The sequence below is a fragment of the Phalangium opilio genome, unplaced genomic scaffold, assembly GCF_054372755.1.
Source record: "Phalangium opilio isolate 3A_F unplaced genomic scaffold, DU_Popi_V2 ptg000017l_1, whole genome shotgun sequence".
Taxonomy (NCBI): Eukaryota; Metazoa; Arthropoda; class Arachnida; order Opiliones; family Phalangiidae; genus Phalangium; species Phalangium opilio.
Window position 1 is genome coordinate 4,330,475 of NW_028324151.1, and position 26,900 is coordinate 4,357,374.

The 26,900-nt window shown below is 35.5% G+C and overlaps 1 long non-coding RNA gene across 4 annotated transcripts in view; it reads left to right on the plus strand.

Moving 5' to 3' along the window:
* LOC149702584 (uncharacterized) overlaps positions 1-26,900 on the plus strand; it is a 143,405-nt gene that overhangs the window by 97,199 nt on the left and 19,306 nt on the right. For 3 of the 4 annotated variants that reach the window (XR_016381760.1, XR_016381759.1, XR_016381761.1), the window contains exon 1: positions 24,219-24,744. This is a non-coding gene — a long non-coding RNA (uncharacterized LOC149702584). Of the gene's footprint in view, positions 1-23,036; positions 23,164-24,218; positions 24,745-26,900 lie in introns of those variants that run through there. The other variant, XR_016381758.1, reaches the window with a different exon arrangement.

The window sequence follows — 26,900 nt, forward strand, 5'->3', positions numbered from 1 at the left end:
CACGTATCCAATTTCATTTCCTAAATACCTTGAGGCTAAAATCCACGGAGCGCCCTTAGAATCGACCATGCAGTTAGTTTTCCTAGAGCTTAAGCCTTTCCCCGAAAACGTACGTACGTCTGTCTGATGTCCATCGGAATAGGGAAAGAAAACCAAAAATAGGTCCAGTATAGAACCAAATCGAACATTTGTACACCGAGCCAGGCTGCGTAATGCTATTTCTCGGGTTGAAATTATACTAGAATCAAGGCTAACCAAGGGTATCATTTACTATAAGACCCTAGTAAAATCTCCGGATAAAAAATAGGTACGGGCTATCGAAAATAAAATCGGGGATAGAGTAAAGTTTTTCTTTTCTCAGCTTCCAATGATCCCTCACCATCCCGATGTCTTTTTTCTCTCTCTCTCTCTTGGTCCATTTTTTTTTTTTTCTTCTCTTGGCTCGTTTTTGGCCATGCCACCTGACTCCGTTCCAACCGTTCGCTTACCCGTTTCCGATAGGAAAAAATTGTCAAAGAGTTAGGGGTAGTTTCGGCAAATACCGGTGCTGTGTTTCAGTGCAAGATAGCTTTATCTCTATTAGGAAAACGAATATTCTATGCTATACCGAAGCTTGGTATCAGTAAAATGCGAGTAGAAAAGTAAATATCGAAAACTACGTTGCATCTTAGTTGAGGAGAGGACTAAAAAGGATTTTTGGTTGGTTATCTTTGTGGAATAGGTGATATTGTAGTCATTTTTCTTAAATTGTTGTACTTGTTAAAGCTTGGACATACATGACGTCATCCTCATCTTTCCCAACCCCACGTGTTCCATGTTCTATGGCGATCTTTTTGGGGACGACTCGTCTATAGACAGTTGCATTAATTACTTACAATGAAACCAACAGACAGAGGTAGGTAAGATTCTAGCCTATTCGCACTGCCTCTAGCGGCGCTTCTTGGCACGATTAAAATAACCCAAGAAGGTGGTGTTTTGCCTCTATTCTGGAATAGTCTTTATTCCTAAGATTATATTTCTTCCTGGTACAATCTTTCGGATTCTTATCATTTAACTCTTTAGATATCTAACGGAGTTACAACGTTATGACTCCAAAGGTAACCGTGTCCCTCTTGGATCGGTCTCTTTCCGCCCGGAGGAGAAATGACCTTTCTTTACGGAATGACCTTTACGAAAGTTCCCCCTCCCCCCGTTCCCTTTTTCTCTCACGTGACGGAACATGGACCTCCATTAATTCTATATTTCGTTTTACGTACCCTGCTGCAAGCCGCGCGGCCCAAAGAAGACGAGCCTCGTTAGGATCAAAAGAAAATGTGTCGCCGACGCGCGCGTCCCGATGAAGACGAGGAGAAACCTTCATTCGCGCAGCCACCAGTGCTACCACGTTACATCTTCGGGGGTAGACGACCCCCAAACCCCCACCCCTTTTATAACGGAGCTTCCTTCGATTAGGGCTAATATCATGCCCCAAAGGGAACCAACCCATAAGGAAAGCTAGGGCAGGGGCATGTAGGACATCGCTACGGGGGGCGCAACGGGTTAACACGTACCAACGTAATGGTTAGCGGCATGCCACATTTGATTATTTTTTTCGCTTAATAAGCTAGCCCTTGGCCTTTGTAACTGTGGTCGAAGTAGATTCATTGTTGAAGTGCTGTAAAATTTAGGTCAAACTTTGATTAACCTTTCAATCCATATGACTCGGATTAAAATGGTTCTCTTCTCTCGTACTGTTAAGACTTATGCAAAGACGTTAGATATTGCTTCAACGTTAGCAGTCCACCAACTATTTGGTCTGTATTGTTTGAAGTCATCTCTAACAACATTGTTGTCCACAATGGCCAATCTTAAACAAGGTGGTCACACACCAAACTCTATTTACCTCCCCCCCCCCCCGACTTTTGAAACCAGGGGGGTCAATTAACGACCACCTTAACTTCTATTTTAATCTACTTCTAACCGTAAAGAGATAGGCTATTGTGGTCTGTCGCTTTGAGAAGCTTATATTCTGATGATCCCCTTTTTCAGGCTATAGCTCGATGGAGCCTTGGCTTCCTGCATTGGGTTTTAAATGTGTGTATTTGTGATGCGGTTCTCTCGAGTTCGTGGTGGTTAGAGGGGGGCGGCTCTTTGTTTTATGGTCCATCAGCGGTTAAGAGCCTTTGGGTGTATTTCTTTACTGGGAAAATGGGGCTATATGCTATCATCGCGGTTCTTAATACCATAATTTGCCACACCAAAGAAATGATAATGGGGTACTAATATATTAGATCTACCCTTATCGATGTTCTTCATATTGTAATGAGACTATATTCATTCGGTTTATTTATTAATTATATAAAGTCGAAAAATTCATAAATATTGTGCCGGAATATTTAATTAATTAATTGGATGTTTCTAAAAATACCTTTTTAATAAGTCGGTCATATGTAGACTATTTAATTATTTCTTGATTAAGTAAGTATTTGTGGGATGGAGAAGCCTTTCACACCGAGGGGCCAATCAATCAATCACTAGGTGTCAACAGGCTTTACAGTGCTAATATTATTACAGGAACTCTCTGAGTGATTAGCCTCTCGGTTGGAGTCCCTTCTTGCAGGTTTAGTCATAAGTTTATAAGTGATATATTCCATAAGTATGAGGCACTTCCTATACTTTGTAATGCTAGAGAGTTGCTTACAGCTCGAGATAACTAGTTCGAGGGTGAACGACGGAAGCGAGAATTGAAGTCTTACACTCTGTGGTTAATTTTGCAGCAAGGACTTCCATCTAGGTCCTATTTAGTCTGCATTACTAAGCCTTTGACAGCGCCTCACCCGGCAATCATCGCTATGACCTACTTCAATCACTTCATGACAAGCTCCAGTTTGTATCCAGTGACAAACTTATGGAAGGAACATATCTTATGACAATTTTCTCATAAAGTCTGGAGCGCGTGTTGCAGGAGGAGGGGGGAGGGGATAGAAATGTTTTCCATATAAATGTGTTTTTTAATTTGTCAGGGGTTGGGAGGTTTATAGGAGGTAGCTACGCAAAAAAAAAAATAAATAAAAAAGAGACAAGGATTTATGGTTCTATTCTTAAAAGACGGCGAAAACGACGCCGACCTAGGCGACGCGTGAGCCGCTTCCCGGTATAGCAAATAAAAGTGCTGCTTATACATTTATCATCCTAGTTTCTATATCAGGGTCTAGATCTTATAAACAAGATCAATTTAAGGGCAAGGATGTCGTAACTCCCAATATTACAGAAGTAGAGTTACTTGGTATATTTCGTTTTTCACAAAAGGGCCAAAAACCCATTGTAGATAATTCGTGATTGTTTTTCCAAAACCCCATTGTAGATAATTCGAGATTGTTTTTCCAAAAACCCACTGTAGATAATTTCGACATTGTTTTTGCAAAAACGCATTGTAGATAATTTCGACATTGTTTTTCCAAAAGCCCATTGTAGATAATTTCGACATTGTTTTTCCAAAAACCCATTGTAGATAATTTCGACATTGTTTTTCCAAAAACCCATTGTAGATAATTTCGACATTGTTTTTCCAAAAACCCATTGTAGATAATTTCGACATTGTTTTTCCAAAAACCCATTGTAGATAATTTCGACATTGTTTTTGCAAAGCCCCATGTAAAGATTTCGGAATTGTTTTCCCAAAACCCCGTGATATACAAGATCATTTTGCATTTATTGTATTCCACCGAGGTATTTCTCGAAAACCCCCTGCACCATTAAAACGTTCCAAAATCAAAGACTTAAAGAAAAACCCACCCAAAACTTGAGATACAACATTAGCGCATTTCTTTGGAGGACCCAAGATGGAATCGCTGACGCCTAAAGGACTAAAGAGAGAATGGGGGATTAAAATGTATCCCCCTGGAAAAAATTTCTATGAAGGAAACTGCGGAATATATCTTTAAAGCGGAGAAAGAAAAAAATGAAAATTTTGACTGATATATGGCTAGCTTCTAGTACGTGAAAAATAGTTAATTTGCAATTCAAAATTTTTCGAGGATCGAGAGGAAGGTGCATGGTATCCAATATAGAATCTATCATAAGTTTATAAGATATGTTCCTTCCATAAGTTTGTCACTGGTAACTTAGAAACTGGAGCTTGTCATGAAGTGATTGAAGTAGGACATAGATTCAAGGTAAAGCCATGGATTTATAATAGAAGCTTACGCGTAAGCTTCTATTATAAATCCATGGTAAAGCAATGATTACCTGGTGAGGCGCTGTCAAAGGCTTAGTATACAGACAATATAGGACCAAGAAGTTATATCTAGTTTATTAGGGAGAAAGTATAAATTCACCACATTTCCAGCTTTATCTCCAGTCCAAACGTAGGTCCGGAGTTAATCCCCACCTCTAAATTACAACCAGAATCTCATTGGTTCTTGAAAACTCACGTCAGCGCGACGCGAATGACGAAAATTACAGTCATATTTTCCGACTGAGGAGAGTGTAGCGAAATAGCCCGGCCTCCTTTTACGTCCCCCTTGTATTTTGAAAGGGGGACTGGGACTATGGCGCGCGAATACTCAGGTATCTTACACCTTCTCTCTAATAAACTAGATATCACTTCTTGATAGGACCTAGATGGGAGTCCTGCAAAATTAATTTAACCGAGTGTAGGACTTCAATTCTCGCTTCCGTCGTTCTGCTAGAACTAGTAAGTCTCTCAGTAGCATTACGAAGTATAGCTAGTGTCATACTTATGGAACATATCTTATGATCTATGTAAAGAAACTGTGAAGGGCTTGGATACCAAAGGCTGGACTTTTACCTTTCTTTCGATGCGGTAACGGTTTTTACGCTTTAAATTATCCAAGCCTCCTCCTTATAGAACCGCGGAGTCTCTGCTAATATTGCAAAAGATTTTTCCTAGTCTCCTTGAGGCTTAAAAATTTGAAAATAATTATCACTGTCATGAATAATTAATTAACGGGTTGAGATTGGTCGTGGGAGTTCTAAAGAAGGATGGAAAAATCCTTTTTTTATTTTTTATTTTTTTTTGTCTTTATTCTTCGTATTAATAAATCGGTTCTCTCTAGAGGTTAATTTAGCGTGTATTTTTTGATGTAAAATTCAGTTGCCGCTGAAGTTGGGTTCGTTAGTTGTAGGGATTCTTTTAGAGGATGTTCACGGGTTTAAGCCGTAACAGAAGGTCATGAAGTGAAGGGGTTAAAACGATACCTAACCTAAGTTAGTCTATTACTCAACCTATAGAAAATATAGCAATAGGAATAGAAAGATATCTTCAGCCTTTTATTGGCTTTAAAGGGACCAATAATGGTTTCTTTCAATTGGAATTTTTGTTGATTCTTTATAACCATCTCAAAAACGAAATAAATTGCATAGGGTCTTTCAGAATTTATTGGGTAACCTTTAACCTCTTGAAGATTGATATAAATAACATTTAATACTTAAAAATCACCTTAACAAAAGCCGAAACCCATGCACGAGAGTTCGCGGCGTCACCTTTGACCTTTAATTGATCCAAATATGAAATTTTAACCCTTTGAAGATTGATATATAAATAACATTTAATACTTAAAAAATTGCCTTAACAAAGCCGAAACCCATGCACGAGAATTCGCGGCGTCACCTTTGACCTTTAACTGATCCAAATATGAACTTTTAACCTTTGAAGATTGATATATAAATAATACTTTAAAATTATGTGATAATACAAGCCGAAATCCATATAATATATAACGAGACCTTTGACCTTGAAATAACAGTGGAAAAATATTTTTGCAATGTATATTTTGATCACTTCTTTATAATCAACTTCTGATAATACTAAATTTCTCGGCAATTCAACGTAGACGTATATATATTGAAGTGAAGGGTCGAGAATGGAATGGTTTAGAAATAGTCGTATTTAAGGCGGTGGGAGGGGATGGGGGGAGGGGCCAAGGGGGACAATTTTAGATTTCCGCGTCATTTAATTTAAACGAGGTTCGGGATAAATTTAGTTTTTGGGTTGTTGGCAGTTAGGGACCATGCACAACGAAAACGCACGGCTGCAGTCCCGGATTATAACTCGCCCAATAAGACTCCCTCTATGTATACTATTTCGGGACTTAATTTGCACTGAAGTTCAAGCTACGCGGAGGGATACATCTCGAGGCAAATAACTTAAGAGTTCACTTCACTTCCCAGAATGCAATTAGGCTTGTAATACAGGGTGTTCCAAGAAAAAAGGCCCGGGTAATCATAGGATCGAAGAAGGTGAGTGGGATGGACGTTCTTTGGGAAATCAATTTTGAGTCGAAAATGTGTAACTTCTATCGCCATTTTGACCTAATTAAGGACCACTATAAACAAGTAATGATTAAAGAAACTAAAAGATAATGCTAATTAAGGGGTCATTGTAACTTAATTAGGGCTTCCCTTCAGATAAAATATCAGTGAAGTTACAACTTTTGGAAAACCGATTTCCCTGAGATTTCCAGATTTTTTCCCATATATGCAGTAATAACAATTGGAGTGCTTTTTAAAAGTTGAAGCAACCCTTCATAGCAAACTCACTCAAACCTCGGAAATTTCCCTAATTTCCCTGAATTTTACTAAAACCAAAAAAAAATCTAAATTTCCCTGAGTTTTCTGTCAACTATTTCCCTGAGATTATCAGGTTTTTCCCATAAATGGAGAAATAACAATGGGAGTTCTTTATTATAGTTGAAGCAACCCCTTCAGATCAAACTTCACTCAAACCTCAGAAATTTCCCTGATTTCCTTGAATTTTACTAAAACAAAAAAAAAAAAATCTAAATTTCCCTGAGCTTTCCAGGTTTGTATAAACCCTGGAATCAAAATTATTTTCCCATCACATTGTACTTCGATCCTACCACCATATTGTTTTTTAAACACACCCTGTATGTGCTGCAATGGTTTGAAAAAGGCATGAACCAACTTCAAATAGTACTGCATTCTGAAGCAGATTGAATTGAGTACTATAAGCTTTAAGCTTAGTATGTTCTCTCTCTCATGGGTTTCTTCTTAGATTCAAATGACCGTAACGATTCAGAATGTTTTATATAAAATGGGGGACCCTTTTCCCCTAAACTTTCTACACCAGTCCATCCAACCCAAGTTGGTATATTTCTCCACCACCATGCACCACATGCACCGAGTACGTTTTATGGAATGTCCAATTTAAAGGGCTCCTTCATTCCCCCTTTTTTAAAATAGCTAATTTAGTGAACCGTTTTCAATTGCCCATAAGGGTTATATCATCGTATATTAGTTTATATACTGCATACAGCCACAACTTTATTGCGTCGGCGCATTAGCGACCATTTTCTTTTTTATTTGGTCTCGTGCAGTTGTTTTACTTTGTTTTTTTTTATTCCAAAGAGCATATAAAATATTGGACTAAGTGTTAATTGGAAATATTAAGGAATGTAAGAAGGATTTGGTTAATTTTATAATTTCAAAATTCCCTGACTTTTCCATGGGTTTTCGCTGACAAAATTTTCCACTTTTATTTCTAGAAAAAAAATCTTAATTTTTGCAATTATAACTGACTATTACAAGTAACGTAAATTATATAAAATTCCGTGACTTTGGTTATCGTTCAAAATTCCCTGACTTTTCCATGGGTTTTGCCTAACCAATTTTTCTACTTTAATTCAATGCAAAAAAATCAGAATTTTGCGTTTAAAAATGACAAGTACAAGTACCGTGAATTATATAAAATTCCATAACTTTGGTTATCGTTCAAAATTCCCTGACTTTTCCATGACTTGTGCCTAACTAGTTTTTCCACTTTTATTCAATGTAAGAAAATCAGAATTTTGCGTTTAAAAATGACAAGTGCAAGCAAGTACCGTGAATTATATAAAGTTGCCTAACTTCTATAAAAAAATTAGAATTCCTTGACGTGTAATTCAAATTCGCTTTTATTATTTTACGTTTCCAAATCCCTGATTTTTCAAGGGTTTTTCCGGGAATCCCAGATATTACTTGTCAAATCCTACTCGATTATATAAAACCAAGTAGATCAGACTCAACCGGAAGTACCTCCGGGATTGAAACATGATATTCGGTTTAATGAATTAAGATCGAGCGCTTCTCGTTTCAAATTAGTGTAATTCAGGTCACAAATTACCAGCCCCTAAACCCCTCCCCCCAACGTTATTTTCAATAATACCATACACACGAGGCTTCTAATTTAAATTAGAGCTAAATTAATTAAACTTTTCTCCATTTTCTAGAGAAAATGTCAAGGAAAATGTCCACGACATTAAAGTTTTTCTCTTGGTATTACATATATATATATTGCGAGGTTTCATTTTCGTTTCCGATGTCACACGATTTTGGCGGTCGCGTTTCGGGACCTTTTTTTCTATTTTATTTTAATACTTTCTCTTGCTCAAATAATTTTTAATTAAAAACGGGGGTGGGATGGTGAGAAGGGAGGGGCCACGCTCCGTGGAATAGTGACGCCGGATAAATTAAGAAATTCTGTCCTCGAGCTTGAAATGCGAGGTTTCGATACAGTATGGATAAGATCAAACGAGATAAGCAATTATTTTGTCTTAAAATTCGCAAACTTCCGCCATACATTTTTTATAGAAAGTGTCATACTTATGGAACGGAACATAACTTATAAACTTATGTTACTAATAATTTCTAATTGAACACTCGTCCAACGATGTTTAATTAAAATAAATGTTCTATCTGATCTCTTCCACACTGTGTTCTTTCTCGTATTTCTTCTTTTAAGTCGAATGGAAAAATTTTAATTTGACAGATTCAATATTTGCCAAGGGTAAATTTGAATTTCGCGGCTTGTATTACGTACCAAATTAGACTTTCTACTAACGAATTTCAAATATTTATATTTAATCAAAAAGGTATTAAAAATAAATAGGCTAGGAGAACTCGCGAGTGAAGCTGGCTTATAGGGGTAACTCGTTTACATTGGTTTTCCATAGAACGCCTGTCAAAAGGCTTTCTAGCACAACACCGGTGCTCAGGGAAAAGTAGTATTCCAGGCGTTATAGGGATATAACATGTAGGGAAATGAGGTAATTCACTGAAGGGACAGATATTAAACTAATTTTATTAGTCTTGTTCGCTAAATTCGACTAAAATGAGGTTTTAATTGAGTTTAATGCGAAAATTAACGTGCTAATTTGTTAATTTGAAAACATATTTCGAAAATGGAAGTCATTCACTGAAGGGACAGATACTAAACATGATATTACAGTTTTTAGTTAAAAATAAATAGGATATTACGGTTTTTAGTTAAAAATAAATAGGATATTACGGTTTTTAGTTAAAAATAAACAGGATATTACGGTTTTTAGTTAAAAACAAATACGATATTACGGTTTTTAGTTAAAAATTAACACGATATTACGGTTTTTAGTTAAAAATAAACACGATATTACGGTTTTTAGTTCAAAATAAACACGATATTACGGTTTTTAGTTCAAAATAAACACGATATTACGGTTTTTAGTTAAAAATAAACACGATATTACGGTTTTTAGTTAAAAATAAATACGATATTACCGTTTTTAGTTAAAAATAAATATGATATTACCGTTTTTAGTTAAAAATAAATATGATATTACCGTTTTTAGTTAAAAATAAATATGATATTACCGTTTTTAGTTAAAAATAAATATGATATTACCGTTTTTAGTTAAAAATAAACATGATAATACGGTTCTTAGTTAAAATAAAATTATCTTTAGTCCATTCTGAGACGTCTTAGGCTTCTAACAAGGGTCTTTTTATATAACGGAGTCGAAGGTTGTTAATTATGGAGCATCCGCACGGTCCCCCCTCCCCCCGGGGGGGCTAATATCCTACGTTACGTACGTGATATAATTTATATTCTACGTGAGTGTGTCGAACTTTGACACCTGCGGGAAGTTCGTGCGACGATAAAAGGCCGACGTGACCGCGAAAGCGAGCTTAGCTTACCCGCCGCTTTTGCTTCTACTCCCACAATCTACATCAATGCTATAAATATATTGGGGTGGAAAAGGCAGAAGAAAAAAATCAAATAGGTATATTTTACCTTTAGAGTCTTTGAAAAAGCACACAGAGAAAAAACATATGGGATGATATATATGTCAAAAATTTATATCACGCACGCGCCCCGTGATCTCGAGCTTTATATTTTTCATCTTGAATTTAGACTACATATAAGGGTTGTTTTAATATAAGAAATTTTCTATTAAATTATGTTTGAATAACAGTAGAAACTTAGGGTGAAAAATTGAGAGAAGTCGCTAATGCACGTGCCAATATTTTTTATCTTGACTTTATACTACATATAAGGGTTGTTTTAATGTAAGAAATTTTCTATTAAATTATGTTTGAATAACAGTAGAAACTTAAGGTTAAAAATTGAAGTCGCTAATGCACGTGCGAATATTTTTTACCTTGATTTAATAATACAGTGGAAGCTGGAAGCTATGTTTTTGAATGCAAGCAATTTTGAATAAAGGTTATCTTTATATAACGGTAGACATATATCGAGATTCATCATTTCAACTCGAATCTTCACTAAAAATGAAAGTGTCAACCCATATATTTAAATTAACCCTAATTTTACTAGGTGTATGTAACTTCGATGTACAGTTGCATCTCACAGTGAAAAAAAAAAAATAATCCCAATTCCAAAATTCAGTATAGAAAAAGGGTAAAAGAAACTTAACCTAAATTCTCATAGAAAAGTCTGGAAACCCGCCTTTTGCTTTTATTGCATTTTCAAAATGAGAGCAACACGTACGGCAAAAATCGGGATTGAAGAAATGGAAATGCGCAAAAAAAGGGGAAAAAATGGTATTCCCAATGTCCCCTAACGTTTCTAGTCCCTAGATACGGATAGTTTTCCATTGAAACTGTATCTTTAACAACGATGTCAAGGTGAATTGGGATTTGGTATGTATCTGTGAAAGGTTAGATTTCTTTTTTTTTCTACAGATAATCAAAATTCAGGCAGTAACATTCGAAAGCGTGACTAGAAACGCTAAAGGGACACAATTTTGTACTTGGGCAGATGACCGGACGGAAGGTATATCCAGGGTTAGGCTTAGCGTTAAAATGGACAATGTAGATTAACCTCGGAAGTTATTAAAACCCAAAAGAATACGGACCAAATTTGGAAGACAGGGTTCATACGAACCTGGAAAACAGGGAAAACATGGAAAAATCAGGGAAATAAATAGTTGACAAAGACCTCAGGGAAATTTAGAATTTTTAATAAAATTCAGGGAAATTTGCCCTTTGATTATGTAATAGTCCTATTTACCCCTCCCCTCCTTCGTTAACATTTGATCCATTGGATACTCCATATACGGGAAAAACCTGGAAAACTCAGGGAAGTATATGGGGAAAAACCTGGAAATCTCAGGGAAATTTGTTTTCCAAAAGTTGTATGAACCCATAATTTTTTTATTTTTTTGAAGAATGAATGAATATTGTAAAATTTTTAGGATATTTCATTGCATATAACTTCGCGATTTATTTACTTTTGTTAAAGCGCTTATGTCATGCAGGTTCTACTTGTTCGTTTTTCAGTAGATTTCCACGTAATGTCCTTTTAATGGTCAGATTGGCTAGATTTACACGATGTTTCCGTTCTACGAGCAACTTTCATAATCATATTTTTTTATTTTTTATTTCGTACTCAAAGGGGTAATCCTTTATATTTGTGTATGGTAGAGTAATTGTAATGATAAATTTTACAAATTGTGCAGCCATGCTCTGCATCGTTTTGTCCTCTCGCTGGTTTCTTTCTTATTATTATTTATTTTAAGGTATAGGCCTAGTGCAAGATTTAATACAAGGGTTAATATTTAAAGAGAATAAGCCCTAATTTTTCAATAGGGCAAAAAATGCTTAGGAAAAAACTGTTAATATAAAAATAATTGAAATTTTCAAACGAACCGAAACCATATTTATAAAAATTGATGATTTTTTTTTAATAAATTTTGTAGTTTGTGTACTATATTATAGAAGGTTTAAGAAACTGACATTGTACAGGCACATCAACTTGTTAATTCGTTATATTAAATACCTGTATGTGTTAAATTTAATTTTAATAACAAAAATTTAAATGTTATCTCATGATTTATCTCACGCCTTATACTTCAAAGATCTTTATGGAAAGTTTCTTAAACTCTCTACTTTCGCAGCTAACCATGGCTAAATCGTTATAATTTCATTACGAGTGAGTTTAGGACGGTATACTATACGGTTAATTTAATTAAGAACATAAAATTAACTTCGAAAGCTAAATGCAAAAAAAATAAATAAATAAATAAATTCTATCAACAAATAATAATTTTTTAAAATTCTCCTGAAACGATCTCTCGTAAACAACCTAAGAAAGCTTAATTTCCAATACCATCCCTAACCAATATTTACCGCAAAAATCACCCATTTCCAACATTGCAATTCTTATTATAAAAAAATTCATTATAACCGCAGCCACCACAATTAATCTCTATAATATCTAAGCCTAACCATAAAATAAACCCCAAAACCAAACCAACCAACCGGATGTTAGTCTCTATTCTTTTGTAATGCTTATTTTCTCACTCATTGTTAACAATGATCAAGAAAAATATTAACCAATCGACGCGTAACGAAACAAGAATTAACCAAAAAATAAAAAGTATAGCCCTAAAACTTTCAATGTACTTTTAGGTTTAAAATAGACAAAACTCCTGTTTGTGTTAAAAAAATGTTAAAAACATTTTGAAAACAGCACGATAAACATTGCGCTGGTGTTAATCCGTGTTTTTTTCCTAACTCTCTCATTCTTTCTTTAATTTGTAAAAATCCTAACAAACATTTTTCTGACCTATTTACAAGTAACATCCAGGCAAGAGGGAAGTTCATAAAGAAGGATAAAGTAGAGACCGAGGCTTAAGGTTCATTGTTAAAAATGCATACCGAATACAAAAGAAAAGGGTAGAAATAATAGAAATAAAGTGCGTTGACTTGTTTGTAAAATTCAAAGTCTATAGTCTGGACGTCAACCGTGGCCGTGTATAGTTAATATAGCTGAGCACTGACTTTTGTTTGAACTACAGTAGATTACGTCACGTGGTGCGAATGCGAAACTTTCAAGTCTTTTTAAAGAGAGCGTGATATGTCTATACCGAGGGGATCGTTACTAAACGGAATAGACTTATTTCATTAAATTCAGAAACGAAGCAAACGCCACTTCTTCAACTAATTTGAGGGGAGTGATTAGCCCGAGGGGGTCGACGCTTTGCATTTCTGTGTACATCTGAGTTCAAAAAGAGTTCACCTTTAACAGTGCAATGATTGAGTTCAAAGCCTTCGGAACTCGCAGTTCAGCTTTGACAGTACATTGAGTTCAAAACATATTGTACACCCGAGTTCTGAAGTGTCTACCCCCTCGGATTAGCCCCTCGTTCTATACGAAAAGAATAGTCTTAGAATTTGAAAGAAAAAGTTTTACTTTAAATTTAGTTAAATTTCTTAGTTTTTTTACCGGGTTTTTTTTTTTCTTAAATGAGACAAACAAATCTGCATCAACTGTTTATGTGTACTTATGCGTACAGCCCTGAAGAATATATACATTGTTACGAGTTAAGGCGTCTGCTCGGCTGGTAAATTTAGGATGTTACTAGGTTATTTTTTGCATATGTTTTAAAAGGATGGTTTCCCTTTTTACTTTCGTGTTTTAAATAAATTAGCAAGAAAGTTAATTAAGAATTTAAGCTATAGTAGTAGTTCAGTTTGAATCAGTATTTTTCTAACATAATTACAGAGTCTGACAACACTACATTATTTATGTTAAAATCTATGAGAGGGGGAGGAATTTTTTAGCCCCCTTTAGTTCTAACAACATGTACAACACTTTTAAGTATGCATGTGTACAGCGTGGGTTGTGAAATTTTAATTTATAATAATTCCTTAATAGTTATTAAAATATGTCATATACTTATTAAGAAATTATGCAAATTTTAAAATTTCGAAAGTTAAATGCCTCGTCCTTGTAAATACTGTATATCGTATATTACCTTTACAGTATTCAAATTAAGCGTTAACTCAAGCTTTAATATAAGAATATTTTTAATTAGTTTTATATATTAAACTCCCCCTTAATTTAGGCAAGTAGTTAATTTCCTAATTAGTAACTCATTCAATTAAATAATGATAACGAGTACCCTTTATAAAATTACACGGTTATGATGATTATCTTAGTTTCAAGCGTGAATTAATCAAGCCAATAATGTTTACTTTAGCCCTTGTGACGTCACAACCATCGCGGTATCAAAGCCATCATCATTATAAAGAAGTCAATATAGATAAAAATATCAATTTCATCTTACCTTAATTGGTATTAATTAGAATAAACGTATATAGTTCAATAATATAGTCACAAAATCCGAATTAACAATCACACGCCAAAACTAATTGATGTCAAATTGTCCACTCTCTCGCGAGGCTTGAGAAAAATACGAAGGTCACGAACTCTCAGCAATCATGAAACGCTAAGTATAAATACGCACGCGCTGGGGAAACCATAAACCTCGGCGAAAAGCGCGGGAGAAATTCACGCGCGCGCTTTCCTCGTTTGGGTAGAAAAGGCGGGAAAAAATGTGTTAGAGCATCACGGCACGCGACACTATACGCAGTACCTACTACACTATCTCCTCTACCATAAGCGGCATAAAGGCGCAATTTATTTCAAGGAACGTACTGTACGCTCTCTATTTTTCATCGCTGTCTCTGAAATTTGGCGCGTGGAGGTTTAGCGCTTATGGACACGCTCTTGAGAACACCATAACCGTTTGAAAAGCAACCTCCCGCCGCTCTTTCTCCGATGTGGCCATGTATTACTGAAATTCCAAGGATATTCACAATATAGGTTGGGGACTGACAACTGTAGTTGTAATGTGTACCGTTCAAGGATGGTAAATATTAAAACAGTTGCGCGTGGTGTTGTTAATAAAGGTTCCAACCGTTGTATACTGTATACTTCCTAGTTTTGGATTCTCTAGTACTCCTACAGATTCTAATGATTCATTGCAACATTGGGTACAGAATAGATTAAACCGAAGTTAATAAAATGCTAAGTTTTTGTAATTTTATATCTATCTGTTTTTTATGGGCGAGAATGAATTAGTTACTTATAACTTCGCGTTGATACACTTTTGGGTACACTGTTGTTTTTATCGTAATGTTTGAATGTCAATTGAACCGTATCTCCCTCTCCCGAATCTCTTTCATTAACTACTGTAATTTTGTTTAACTAAATTATTTATTGTTAGTTATTCAATTTTCTTTATGGGAAATTGCTAGGAATTTCATTTCATTGTTTTTCTTTTATATCGTTGGAATTTCGGGTTGTTCAAAGTAGTCACGGGCCGAGAACTCTCGTTTACATCGTCGAGTTACTCGATCGAGTATCGATACAAGTACTCGTACCGATAATCGATTTTACTGTTAGTAAATATTCGATAAATTATCGATAAATACTCGATAAAAATAAAATATTAGATAAATAATTGATAAAAATAAAATATTTGATAAATTATCGATAAAAACTCGATAAAAAATAAAATATTCGATAAATTATCGATAGATACTCGATAAAAATAAAATATTAGATAAATAATTGATAAAAATAAAATATTCGATAAATTATCGATAAATACTCGATAAAAATATTAGATAAATTATCGATAAAATAAAATATTCGATAAATTATAGATAAATTATCGATGAAAATTATTAGATAATCGATAAATAATCAATAAATATTCGATAAATACTCCATGGTTAGCTGCTTCAGACAAGATCTTTTGTATATTGTCATATAATCATAAATAATAATCCGGTATATTATAATCGACTAATACTCATCGTTATTTTTGTGTATTATTTACTTCAACAACATTTTCCAAAAGCTTCTGAGGTTCATTATTTAGATAAGTACCTCCATAATCATTGAAGGTTTGGTGGAAAAGATGAACTCTAGGGGTTTCCTATCCCCATTTGAATTGAAGGAAGGAAACCAAAAGCGAAATTAAAGATAACATTTGCGTATAAACTAAATATATTTTTATTAATGCTTACGAAATCAGTTAAGGTCGGTATTTGTCCCGCATATCCAGTTATTAAACTACGAATTTATTTAAAGTCCTATAATTTAAATCTTAAAATTACGAATACGTAAGAAGAATGAATCACAGCGTGAAATTTCATTCGAGAGGAAAATATAACGGGGAATCTCTCTTTTGTATTTGTTTTTTAAAAATATTTTATTTAAATTTCTCCGAAATAAACGGCGGTTATAAAATATTATTATGAAATAAGGGTTGAGATAACAACAAGAGATAGGTAATCATAAACTTCACCAGCTCGTTGCGCTCGCTCCCAGTAAATTTTGGGTCTCTAGAAATGTATATTTACAAACCTTACAAGCCACAAAGAGTCTATATACCCGTATTTCAAACATGCCTGGTTGAACGTTTAAGGGAGCGTGCAAAATGAGGGGAATCTCTCTCATAGACTGACTGACTTACTAGTCGTCGACTTTTCAAGGGGACATCATTGATATTAGAATTAAAACGTTACGTAACCAACGTGGAAATGATAATGTCCTTATAGTTCTAGTCAAAGAGCTGTGCTTTATTTTAGTTATAAAGGGTTCGTATAGATATAGTTTACCAAAACCTATTTCCTAGCTGATATTTAGTATTTATTTATTAATTAATTAATCTTTAAGTGTGTTACTTTATATTTGAGGTTAATTGCAATTTTTTAATGATATTTCAAGATAATTGCAATTTTTTAATGATATTTCAAGATAATTGCAATTTTTTTAATGATATTTCAAGATAATTGCAATTTTTTTAATGATATTTCAAGATAATTGCAATTTTTTTAATGATATTTCAAGATAATTGCAATTTTTTAATGATATTTCAAGAAAATTGCAATTTTTAATGATATTTCAAGATAATTGCAATTTTTTAATGATATTTCAAGATAATTGCAATTTTTTTAATGATATTTCAAGATAATTGCAATTTTTTAATAATATTTCAAGATAATTAAGATATTTAAATGACACATCAACATAATTACGATCTTCTCTAATATTCCCCTGAGATGTTTTGATCTAAACTTCCCTACTCTCATATTCACATGAAATTTGATATCAAAAAATACTTTTCACCCTCCCAATCTTTTAGGAAATAAAATGTAAAGTGCACCTAGGCCTAAAAAGTCCATTTCAGAAAAGAGTAAAAATTTATAACGGAGAAAATATTAGCCCGACCAGCATCGAGCACTCTTAATAAAGCAAGGCCCGACTCACAAAGTAAAGCCTCGAAATTTGATGCCCAGAGATTCGAGTCATTATTATGATTGAAAAGTTGGAAATGACGCGACAGAAAAAGTAAAATTTTTGGGGGTCCCCAAATGTCAGGCAAAAAAGATTATATGAAGTTCAAACAAAGAGGGAAGTGCTCTCTTGATAGCAAAAATCGTAAAAAATGGAATCGAATGAAAAGACCCAAGGTTTTTTGTAAGGCACTTTCATTAAATTACTAATCAATTCCTGGACCGGAAGGAAGATAATAATTACAACAAAGAAGATCTCCAAATTTTAATAAGGAAAATATTAGATTAATTAATTAATTTCTTCTTTAATTTGATTTTGATAAATATGAATTGCTATGATCTATTTTAAAGTAAACTTGCGGGGTAATAAAAAGTCCTTAGCTTCTCTGTGAAGCACTGAGGAGTGGAGTACCCCTATTGGACGAACACGTCAGGTGGTATTAGGCGATGCGTCCAATAGGGGAACTCCCCAGTGCTTAGCGGGAAAGCCTAACGCGTAGTGCCATCCATTACGAAAACTTAATTGCTTGTACTTTCTTTAATATTGTACTTAGAAACATGGTTCCAATTGCTATATTCATTATTTTGATACGCTTTTTCGATTAAAATATGTATCCCTTTAAATTTTCAATATACATTCGATAAAAACCTTACTACAATAGACCATTTCGATATAACTTAAAATCCGCCTTCCATCATTGCTTTGGTAGCAATTTTCTATCAACCCCGCTTGTATATCCCGATACTGAGGATTGCCTACCTCTTTTTTACATCGAAAAGGTCTAGGTATATTCAGTTAAAACATTCCCTCTTATACCATGCAACCAAAGATGTATTTACGTACGTTGTTTACAAATAACATAAAAAGTGGGCATAAAAATCCATAATAAAAAAAAAGAATGAATATTATTAGGTCAACGATCGAAAAAATGCCTCCATCCATTATTTAATGTCCCTTAATTTAAGTGCATTTATTCAAACAGAGGTTAAGTGGATACGAAAAAATGAAATCTTTTTCTTTTTCTGTACTACTCTACTGGGGTTCACAATTTCGAAATTGTATTTTTATTTTTTATTTTTTAGCAACCTCTTCTGAATATTTCTTCTTTTTCTGATACGATTTCGAAGAAAAGAAAATCCCGAATATCTTTTTGAGTGTCCAAGTGCTTTTACCGATAAACAAATACATCATCGAATAAAAAGTGCTTGTAAATATGTATACATGTATGTATATAAGAACTATACTTGGGGGATTTTCTTTTTATTTGCTTATATTTGCCAATGGAAAAGTTTAAACGGGATATAACGGACTTTCAACCTTAGTAATCGAAGATTTTTTCAAAACAACTTTATTTTTTCTTAAGAGAAAGTAAGAAAGAAAGGATTTAGATAAAGCTTATGGCAAGAGATTCAAACTTCCAAAAAAAAAAAAAAAATACGGAGAATTAAGATATTTAAATTTTTCAAAAAGAGTACATTGAATTATGTTATTTTCGATAGAATTCTGTAACATAGTCCAATAACAGACAAATTTACATCTACATCTGTGTCAGTTCCTCATCAGGCGTCGCTCTACCAGAATCTATGACCTACTTCACTTCATTGACAACAGGGATTGATTTAATTTTAGAAGTAGGAATGGAGAACGGTTAGTATTGACTTCAGTCCGACTCATAGCGCAGTATAGAGCCCCTCCCTCCAACACGTAAGGAAAAGTTTAAATTATCTTATAGGCTCATTTAAACTACGTTTTGATGACGTTGCTGACGGGGACAGCGAAAAATACGTAACTCCTTTTTACCTCTGTCGCTATGACCCGCCTCTTCTTTCATACCCCATCCGTCCCATGGAAAGGGGTCCGGGACTTTCACGCGCGCCAAGATTACTCTGTTCTCCATTCCTACTTCTCAAATTAAATCTATCCCTGATGACAAGCTCTTAGAAGCCAGTGACAAACTTATGGAACAAATCTTAAGAACTTATGCACATACCAATATCCAAACCTCAAATAACCAAAAATAAGTCTAGACAATTTAAATAAATGTGAAACTTCCACATCACGATTTGAAAACAATTTTTGCAAATCAAGAAAATTAAAAGAACTTGGACTTGTTTCCCACGAAACACCGATAATTAATCGCTCCAATTTAGATCGTATTTTAAAAATGAAAGGAATTTTTCATCTACTCAATTGGAAGAGCGGCTAGTAGTAGTAGGTTCTAGGGGGAGCTTTAAAAGCTTTAATATCGAAGCCCATTTATCTAGTACGATAAAATTTTGTAGGTGGTGCGACCTAGCGAATTCTAGGGGAGGGAGAGGTTTAAATGAAAGCCTTTTAAAACGGAACAGCAATCATTAATTGAAGCCCCAACGGAAAAATTACCATTTTTCATTAAACTAGGGCCCCTTTTCAAATTTGAAATGTGCATGGATAGTTAGTTCTCTCTTTGTGTGTCTGAGAGCGATGTAATCTCGTGAAGGTACTTGAAAGGAAACATTACTAATATCGAATTTAATTTTTAATTTAGTTTAAAATTAAAATTAAATGTTTAATTAGATTAGATTGGTTTACTTAAAGCCATTGTAAAATAGTGCATTTTGTGTTGGAGAGAGGGCGCCATATTAAACTTAATATACAAACAGTAACCCACGTGACAACAAGGAACCAATTCAATCCCCTTTCTCCAAAACTGTGGAAGTTTAGGCTGGCGGTATAGTCTGCTACCACGAACTATCTCGTGACGTCACACCCTCGTATCTCTTACCTCGCTTTTGGCAACCATATTGGAAGTCGTCAGCTAGCTTAGGCCATAGAATTTAGATTATAGAGAGCTTTCAGATGGGATGGTAGTACGTCACATCCTCCCAAGTCTTACTTGGCTGTTCTGGTAGCCATATTGGGTGGTCTCGGCTTCATTCCTGCAGTTTAAACCCACCAATATGGGAGCGTAAATTATGTCACGAGAGTGACTCAGCTCCTCCTGCAACTGAAAGCTCTCTATACCAATATTGACACACGTCCCCGTGGCTCCGCCCCTCTCAGTACCACTCTATAAAATTCTAGTTCACTCCAGAACACTCTCTGTCATTTTAAAACTCCCTCCTGTTGCTATAGCCCCAACCACAATTTAAAAGCAAGAAAAGAAAAGACATAATTTTACCCTCGAAAATTTTAATCCTACCACCATAATTTTGAAAACGTTTTATCAGCCATTACCGCTTGCTTAAATGACAATAGGTAGCTACGAAGGTACTCATTTCCCGTGCTAAGTTAATCCGTCAGTTGGGCGAGGCGAGGCGCTCCTCATGATTTAATCCTCAACCATTTTCCATATCGCGAAACCCTTTAGTGTGTTGTTAGCCTTTCTGTCGACACTAAAGCTGTTTCAAGGTTTAGACAATTAAGAACCGGTACGTTTGTATACATTTTGTCCTCTTTACAATCCGTGTCACTTTATATTAATCCCCTACGGAGTTGTCAACGCTTTTTATACCACTGACAAGAGACTATAGGAGAAAATCAGTTAAAATGAGGTTTAGACCGCGGTGCTGGAACGCACTCTCCCATCAACGTTATAATCAAAGCTAGCTCGGTTGTGTCGTCGGCTTCATTAATACGGAATGATTATATATATGTATGGACGCACGAGAGCGCGTTGGAAAAAGGCTTAAATACCTTAATACGGCTTTTCGCGCCATTTTCTCGAAATTAAAGGACGAGATCCAAACTCAAAAAGTGTTGGAGGTGAACTGAACTGAAGGGAACAAAGATATTGACGCTCTATAAAGCACTTAGTGTAAATAAGAGGGTAAGATACCATGGGGTGCAAACTTAAGATAACTGAAAACATATAGTTGCGAAAGGAGCGCCCTCTAGGTGAACTGTTAGATAATCAATAAACTATTTTGATGTAATTTAGGCAGTAGAGAAATCTCAGTATCGGAACATACATTTTCATCTCTGCGCACTCTCATGATGCGAAAAGACCACAGCGCAGGTGCCAAAAAGCGAGATGGTGCTTAAGGTTTTACCCCAGTGTCTTTCCCTCTTTAGTTACCACTCCATCCATCTCTCCTTTAGGGTTTGCATAGATCTCGGCCTTTAAGGCAACACTGTGACATCATAGAGTCCCCTCCTCGTTACCCTTGGCTACAAAATTGTTTAAAAGCCCTCGCCTTATCGACAGTTTTCCCGGAACGTTTTAATTAATACTCAAAGTATTTCCCAAGGGGCTTAACCCCCCGCGAGGGGCTCTTCACTCAAATCTTTCAATTAAATTCGAAACTTCAAAGTTCTTTGTACGACTGTAAACAAACCTCTAAATTTTGCCGTTACACAAGTCAGCCAGATACTGTATTTTTAAGCCTTGTCGGCAGGGACATCCAAGGGGGTTGATACATTGCCTTCTTTGCCCACTATCATGATACAAAGAGACTACAGCGCAGGCGCCAAAATGAGAGATGGAAGGCGAAGTTTTACCCCGTTTAGTTACATCGAAATGGTCTATTAACCGATAGAAAAAGCAAAAAAAAAACTTTTCGATGATAATTTTGATCCCCTTGCAAGCAACTCTTGAGTAAGTATCCCTTCTGTTTGACCGATGTCTTTGTCCTCTTTGAACACGGCTCATTTCAGCGCGAGCTCGAGTCTGCGTTTGGCACGCGCTTTCCCACCTTTGACAAATGGTAAACTAAACAAAGGGCTGACAGGAAATGGCTCTAATTGTGTGTCAAAACAGTCTATTTGTGTACTATACTACACGTCTTCAATTCGTGAAATTTGATCTTATACGTATTTCGCGGCGCGTGCAAATGATATAATTTATCTTCGTAATTGAATTTCAATTATATTCCCCAAAGGGAAGATTTTAGCGACAAACGTTATACGCTTTGCGGTTCAATCTTGGTATGCAACGTTCAGAAGCCTATTTGTTTCTAAGTTACTTTGATCATAAGTTTATGACACTTCCTATACTTCGTAATGCTATGCTAGAGAGTTGCTTACAGCTCGAGATAACTAGTTCGAGAACGACGGAAGCGAGTCAATTGAAGTCCTACACTCGGTGGTTAATTAATTTTGCAGCTAGGACTTCGATCTAGGTCCTATTTAGTCTGCATTACTAAGCCTTTGACAGCGCCTCACCAGGCGTCTTCGCTTTACCTTGAATCTATGACCTACTTCAATCACTTCATGACAAGCTCCAGTTTCTAAGTTACCAGTGACAAACTTATCTTATAAACTTATGCTTTGATGTATAAAGAGTATACTGCGAGTGGATTTATATTTCACTTCATTTCGATTTATTTTAGATCTAATAAGGATGAATAAGTTTATATATATCATATATAGACAGTGGTTTAATTTAATCTAAATTAATATTATTAATATATATCCTTCAAAACCTTAATGCAATTTTGCGGATATAATTGGATATTAACAATTAGGCTTAACGTTTTGACATTTACTGACATTAATTATTCTAAAATAAAAAATAATTATAACTAATTGACATTTCCGTTTATGGTGTAGTGATTATTTGGAACGTAATGTTTAATTTTAGGCTTGGGAATTGTAATTGTATCGTGAAGGTTTTATTAGAGAGTTTTAATAAGAATTTGACCTGTAATCAAATTTTAATGCGAAGGTTGTTTTGTTTCAATTTTAGAGGCGTTTAAGATCATGTGGTTGTGGATTGCTATGAACTGTTTGTTATCAAGACTTGTATGAAAAGAGAAACCACAAGTGGAAATAATCCGAAATAAGGAATAAATGTTGATGTCTTAAAGTTTTGGGTAAGTAAGTTTGAAACACATTTTAAAGACCTACCTAATTATAATCTAACCGTATTTAAAAATACTCCAGTTAACTAACTTAAGAAACATCAGGGGGATACTTAAAGATTGTTCATATTACAAATCTTACCATCTACAAGAATTTTAGAAATTTCAACACTTAAACTAATAATAATAGAAAAATGCGAAACTTTTAGAGGTACTTATGTAAATTACTTCATCAACTCTCTTTTTTAATTTGAAAGGTAAAATTCGCGTTGTTTTCCCTAAAAACATCTTATGGTTTCCAAGAATACATAGTGTGGTACGCACTAAAGAAACTGTTCCCCTGGCAGTGGTATATACACCAATCTAAAACCATTGAAGGCATAATTTAGGGGTACGATTCTTGGGAATGCATTTAAGCAGTCGAAGAAGTAAAGAGTGTAGTAGTAGTAGTACTGGATTTACTGAAGGCATTTTCAAGGGCACCGCCATAAGCTAACGGCGTACCCTTGTTAGTGGCTCCCATCTTTAACTTTGACCGAACAAGTCCACCCAAAAAGGGCAAGAAGAAGAAGTAACCTCGTACGTAATTCATTTCACCCAGGAAACTCTATACACAAAGTCCAAGTGGAAACCTGACGTTAACAGATATTCCTTTTGGTGTTAAAAACCTTCCATGGGCTCCAATGAACAGTCCTAATGAAACAAAAGCAAGCCATACTCCGCTCCTCCTCTTGTAGATATAGATAGAGACTGAAAGAGTGCCGGGTTCCCAATTACCTCAGACACTGAAGGAATTCCCGAGTGCCTCGTATGGTATGGCATTATTGTGGGAAAGCTAACCAGGGGATCTTGAGTATTATCTACAGGGTGTTACGGACCTACAAGGGTCACGTGGTAGAACCGAAATAAAATCAGTTCTATTGGGGGTTTTGAGTCGAGATGACATTTTGCAATAAAGGACCCCGTTTAGAACTTATGATTAGAAAGTTTTAGGGATGGGATGGGGCGCCGCCATTTAAAACTTCGAAATTTCTATCACCATTTTAATAACATCCTGTACCGATACCGGACTTTCTTTTCCACAATACCATAGGATGAAGCACCCTGTACATAAAGCAAGTTTCCCGAAGCAATGTCTTTAAGACAAAACGGTCTTTTGGCCCTGACCATTCGTACTCGGTTAGCCCGCTTTTTGACAGCCTTGGTACGTATATATACATACATATATAGGAATAAGGAAGGGGTCGATCCCCCGGTCCTAATGGCGTCGTCCTCTCGCCGCGGCAAAATTCCGTTATAAAGTATAAATCTTAGCGCCTCCCTTGCTTTTAAAACGAAGATCGCCTGGGACCAATTTAGCTCTTCTTTTTTCCTTTTCTTTTTCCACTCGGTGGTATCTTGGCTGCCTTCGATTCCCTCCTCTCTCAGTCCTTCACCGACAAAGTCATTTGTTGTTCTATAGCCATCCTCCTTGGGTGGATTCTCGCCGGCTTTCTTGACCTCTGTGTGGCGGCAGGGACACTGTTCCGGAAACGATCAACGCATTCTTTGCGCCTTTTTATTGGGAGGATATGGATGGGTGTTGAAGGTCAAGTAAGAATCATTCCTACTGATTTCTGATATTGAGAATTTTATTGGAAAATGAAGAAAATAATTCCTATCACTTGGATGGACCATTTGAAGACTCTGAATAGAGTGAGTGACGCGTCATATGACCCCTAGTGCCAAGGGTTAGAAATTTTGAGGGAAATTCGGTTTTTAAAAGTACTAGCTAGCTAGTAGAGCCTTTTTTATATATGAAGTTAATTAATTATTAGGTAAATACAACCAGGAATGCATACAGCTACTAAGAATAATTTTGCCCCCATATCTCCAACGTTAATTTCTATGCGGGGCTTGAGAACTTACTACCCATTACGCTTCATAATTCTGATGGCGTCTTTCTAACTGCAATTTCATTTGTTATTAGCAACGCGAGTTCCTAGGCACGCGCAAGGTGCAACAGGCAGCAATATAGACTATAAATGCGCAAGGTAAAATTCGTCATCCATAATGATTAGTCTATAGCCCCTCCCACAAAATCCGCCTAGATACCTTGACTGAAAATGGCTAGCTACACAATTATTCCTCTTAGCTGTATGTATTCCTGATTTTAAGCGGCGTATATTGGTTGAATTGTCGCTGAAGGGGTGGGGTCCTACTTACAATTACATAAGAGAGAGAGGGAGGGAGAGAGAGTAAAGTACTTATATTTATCTACTACACCAGGGAAGCGGGGGGGGCATTCGGATGCGCCGTTTAGCTCTTTCTCCGCTTTTCTTTTTTCCAAAAAGGACTCGCTCCCAGGGCAGATGTTTGTGATCGGAATGGGAAGCCATCTATTCCCAGTAGGGCCAAATAATGGCGGCTACACTGACGTCGACTGAGATGGGAAAAGGAGAAAAAAATATATATCTATCTATCTAGTTGGAGACTATACCCCCCGCTGGTTGAGATTACTTTATATATATATATAGAACTTTTTCTATATAAGCAACCCCCACTAAGAGATACATATTCTAGATAACCCTAAAAAGCTCTCTCTTTGGTTCGTCCAACTGGCTTCGTAATGTTGTTACAAATATTCAATAAAAGTTTCAACCTAAGTCTATTATTTATAATCCGCGTAAGTATGAAACGAAAGGATAGTTTCTTTTCTCGTAGAGGAGCGTCATCTAGTGGCGGATTTGACTTAAACATAAATCATTTATTTCCTACTACTGTGATCACTATCTTTACGCTTAACCCGACTCGACAAATGAAAGGGAAATATTTTACGTAGATGGCGCCGCAGTCTCTAATTTTGTTTCCCCATAGATAATGCCGAAAATATTAGTCCAACGGTAGGCCCATACTTCTGCATTGTACAGTTATGATTCGAAACTAGTTAGTAGGTCACTTAGAGCTGGGGATTTTGTAAGTGATATGTCGTACAGGGTTCATACAACTTTTGGAAATCCGATTTCCCTGACATTTCCAGGTTTTTATTTCCCTGAGATTTCCAGTTGTAAGGCCGCCTAATAACTGCAGGAGTAGTTTTTTGGGGTTAGTACTACCGTATACGAGAATGTTTTTCTTTTTTTAGTTCAACCAACCGCTTCAGATCAAACATACTTAAAACTTCACAAATTTCCGTGAATTTTACAAAAAAATTATAAATTTCCATGAGTTTTGTCAATTTATTTCCCGGGCAATTCCAGGTTTGTATGAACCTTGTTTATAGATTCTCATAAAGTTACAAACACCTGGTGTTGTGGTTTTAGTCTAAGGGTAAAAATAGGTGAAGTAGATGTATGCTATAGAATCATCCATTATCGTATGTCTATCTGAAAATAGCAAGCACATTCGGTCGGAAGTGTGTGTCAAACTTATGGAACGTATATTATTAACTTATAAATCCCTGCATCTCTCCCTGCAGAAAACAACAGCTCAGTTTGAGAGAGATTTTTTAGGTATTCTTTCAATATCACTGATTATCCTCACTTGAGAAAACTACTTTCGTTCTTATAAGGTTAAACATTATATATTAATGCGCCTCAACGTTGTATATAAGGTACAACAGGAATGAATAGAGTATTATTTTTTAGGATGAATTATATATAGTGCCTAAGTGCACTTTAGTTTGTGAAGAGAAACCATACATGGTTTTTTTTTCGGAAATCTTTGAAAAACGATATGAACTCCTCTTATATCACTACCTCCTATATAAG